Below are 4,354 nucleotides of genomic sequence, written 5' to 3'. Positions count from 1 at the left end.
ATATATATATATATATATATATATATATATATATATATATATATATGAGCATTCATGCTTGAATGCGTTACTATTTGCTATTACCAGTACTTAATCCAAGACTATGAACAATAAATATATATATTTTTTTGAATGATCTGTATTGCCCACCCCCTGTCATGCCAAAGGTTTAAATCAAAAACTTGCAAAAGTCTGTTAGTGTTTAAAGTTTGTGTTTGAGATGACTCTTAGCTACCATAATACTAATGTTTAGCTTCATATCTGCAAAATCGATTGAGTTACAGTGGTCCTTCATTTATCGCGAGAGGGCAGTACCCTGAAGACCTGCGATATGTGAAAACACGTGAAGTAGAAATAGTAGTACAAGTAAGAAGTAGTAGTTTATTTTAGTATTTATAGATATATATTAAGGCGTTTTAAACCCTTCCCACATTCTTGCAATATTCTAAACAATGTTTTTAAACTCTAAACGCTTTAAAAAAAGCACAAAATGTCATGATTTCAGCTTCCTACCTCTGTTGCTCTTTGCCACCTGCAAGTGCTTTTGGCCACACCCACTTCTCTGCTCTGCACACTGAACATCTGATCAGCTGTTCAGCTGCAGCAGGAAGTTTACCCTGCAGTAAGGTCTGCACAAAGCTGCAGGAGGAAGCTTTTTCTGCAGATCTGGACTGCACAAATGTACAGCAGATGCTAAATAAGGTAAAATAATTTATTTTAAATAAAAATGCCATGCCAATCGTGCGGCTCATCCATCAATCAGCCAATTGTGTGTCATGTCCAATCTTATTTTGAAAAAACGCGATAGAGCGAATCCGTGATAAACAAACTGCGAAGTAGCGAGGGAGTATTGTATCTCCATTTTTGTGTTTGCTAAGTGTGATAAGGTTGTAGCTGTGGTGGCCATTGTAAATCAGGTTGACTCCAAAGGTTAATTATTTGAAGATGTATGGCAAATAATTATTTTTGAGAATTCAGTTAAAATCTGTTCATGTGGTTCATGGGATCTTTTGTAAACAGATAGACTGGTTTGACTCCAGCATTTAATGCCAAAGTTGTGACAAAAGATTTTACGCAATCAGTTAGCGTTTAAATATGTTTGTCTCAGCTACACCATCAAAATTGAACTCAGTCTGGAATATTTACTAAATTATAGCCATTTTTGTGTTTGATAATGTCAATTAGCTGTGGCAACCTTCTTGTATCAGGTTGACTACAAAAGTTAATAGTTGTACACATAATGTTTTTTGTGCTTTTATTAAAATCTGTCCAGGAGATATTTTCAATCAGACAAACACAGACAGGTCATTACATTGTTGCACGCCTTTCATGGCACTGGGCAATAAACATATAGGATATGTGTGAGAGTCTGTGTCTCTTGTGTTACTTCTATAGATTCTTGTGTTTCTCCCCAGTGTTCTTTCCTTCATGTGCCAGCTCCTGCTTCACCTGCTCCCAATCCCAGTCACCCCAGGTGTTCATCATTGTGTCTCGTTCGTGTCCCTTTAAGTTCAGCATCTAAGTGTTTACTGGGTGTCCATGTAATGTGCGTTCCACAGCCGTCATGCTCTGTCTTCCTCCGTGTCTCCCCGCTCCTATAGTTTTGCTGCCACGTCAGCAGTTTGATTTTTTTGGTTAAGTAAATAAATATTCTATATTTTAACTTTGAGTATCCCTTAGCCTGTCTGCACCTGGGTTCAACATCTTTCACAACATGATACTATGCGTTTGTGTGTGTGATGAAATTACTGCCCAGTGTATGTTAAATTTTTGAGAATTGTGTTATACCAATTTATAAATTAAGACATTAAACAGTTTGCTAGTGTTGCTGGTCAGTATCTGGATCATGGCACCAAGCTGTTGCTGGTCAGTGTGTGTCCTGTGGGTCTTATCCCAGACCACAGGCCCCACCTTCAGCTCCGGAGGCACCCGGTTCACACCTCCCTCAGAAGTAGTAACCCACACTATCAACAAATCGAGGAAAACGTGAATTCAGTTTTACCAATTGTAGTAACTCAAGGCAGGAAAAGATCCAGTAACAGTGCTGGCCTCCGATACAATTCAACGCGAGATCAGGAACCAGAAGGGCTGGATGTCACATGCCATTACAGATATATAGAGCCTAGACTCCTCCTTCGCTGAAGGGGAGCACAGCCTGTCACGTGGATAAGGAGCTGGGCTAAGTGTGATCTCATTGGACCTTATGTGATTTGACGTGTAAGGAAAAATGATACTGGTGCAGAAAAAGCCTTTCTACACGATGCAGCGAGCCAATTAAAACTATTCTTTGATGAATATTGAATCCCTGGGAGACACTTTTTAGAGTTGCTGGCCCCGTTTAATCCAGTCAGAACTGGGTCATAATTTCATTATAATCCCATATCTATGTAGATCAAAAAACCCAGGGTCAGTCTAGATAAAAATACTAGTTCAAACTTTTTAAGTTATTCAACAAAGTTAAGTCTGGTCCTCTGGACAGTTTCTTCTTGTTAAAACATTTCGTCCAAAGAGCCACAACAAACTCAGTCCGATAGGTAGCATACTCACGTAGTGGGCCAACCAGTTTGATGGTGATATAATGGTTTCTGGAGTCCGCCCTCTCCCCCATCGACTTGTCTGAGGCAACCATGGCCAAAGTGGTTCAAAACATCAAAGTTAGACGTAATGTTTCAACATAAAGAAACCGTCCAGAGGACTCGACTTAACTTTGTTGGATTTTTTTACCTGGATTATTGAGCACGAACTTTGAGACCTCTTAAGTTAGTTTTACGTTTCTGACTCCACGCCACAGAGGAGTAAGGAAGATAAGCAAAAATAAATAAGTAAAATAAAATAAACAACTCTGGTTTAATTCTAACACTTTAAATATTCCTACTTTCTTCTTGTTAGAGTTGGATTTAGATTGAATGTAGTACAACATTCTAAGCAAGCCCAGTGATCCTGCTCAAGTCAAAAACTGTGTTGTAATGCCCAGAGTTTCCACACTTAACACAAAGGTGACAGAAATATCACATAAAGAAAGGTAAGAACATAAACCTTCTCCATCGTCTCACGGTTCAAAATGAATGAATTTTGGTTTTCTTACAGATTTAGGAGTTTGTTCTCTTAAGTGAACTTGGCCAAAAGCACAACACACTCAGGAGTTTATGGGTTTTGATTTAGAGCCAGTTAGAATTGTTTGTGCCAAAATCTGAATGAGCATCTGCATCATGTGAAGTTTCTCATCACTGAATTTCACAAGAACGGGATTTTTTGTTATTATTGCTGACATCAGTACATGACAGATGTCAGGGCTTAAAACCATCCAGCCAAGTGTTCTTTAATTTGGTGGTCAAAGATCTTTGCATTCCCAAGTGTTTATCTGGTTCTTACATTTTCCATGCTCAGTTCTTGTCTCTAAACCTTCATAATCCTATTTTCTACAAGTCTTTTGTTGCATCCGTCCATATATTCATTTATAGCAGTTATGAACATATGAATCAGTGAAAAAAGTTATGCAAGTATATGAGATGAGATAGCCACACTTTTCCCCAGGAAGCTGTAAAATTGCATGTAACTAAAAATTGATTGACAGTTGACCTCATTTCCTTAAATGAATGGTTAAAATCAAATAGTTTTCATTTAATACTATTTCTATCTTAACATGTGATTCTTGACCAGCCATTGTGTCTCTGTTCCTCTCAAACCCAGCTGGTCGAACAAGATGACCGCTTGTCCCGAGCCTGGTTCTGCTAAAGGTTCCTTCCTCATGAGGAAGTTTTTCCTTTCCACTGTCGCCTTCATGTTTGCTCAAGATGAGAGTTCTGTGATGGAGTTAAACTCAAAGTAGTCTGCTCCTCAGATAAATAATGTTAAATTATTATTTTTATATATGAATATTTCTGTTCAGTGTCCTGAGATGACTTCTGTTGTGACTTGGCACTATATAAATAAACTGAATTGAACTAAAACTTCATATTGACTTCGCAGACTTATCCTGAAAACCTGAATTGACCCTGCTGCTGATGACAGTAAACACAAACCTTTCCTTGCTTAAATAACGTAAGAAGGAAAGAAAAGAAAAACAAAAATGGGAGGAAGGATTATGGCTTTACTCCCTCTAGTTTTGAAATTTGTACACTCTGTAACAGATCTACAAGAGATTAGTATGTGTGGTGTGGGTGCATATATGATGAAAATAAAAGCAGCTTTTCACAATTTTTACATTTTTTTAATTATTCAAATTGCTGCACTATTTTTTTCACAATTAGCAAAACCTTATGCTCAAGGAGCAAAACATTAACCTATATTTGCTCAACTACAACCATTCCATCCATCCATCCATCCATCCATCCATCCATCCATCCATCCATCC

The sequence above is a fragment of the Nematolebias whitei genome, chromosome 3 (genome assembly GCF_014905685.2).
Source record: "Nematolebias whitei isolate Nwh7 chromosome 3, NemWhi1, whole genome shotgun sequence".
NCBI lineage: Eukaryota > Metazoa > Chordata > Actinopteri > Cyprinodontiformes > Rivulidae > Nematolebias > Nematolebias whitei.
The sequence above is the reverse complement of the archived record's forward strand: the minus strand, read 5'-3'. Positions refer to the sequence as shown.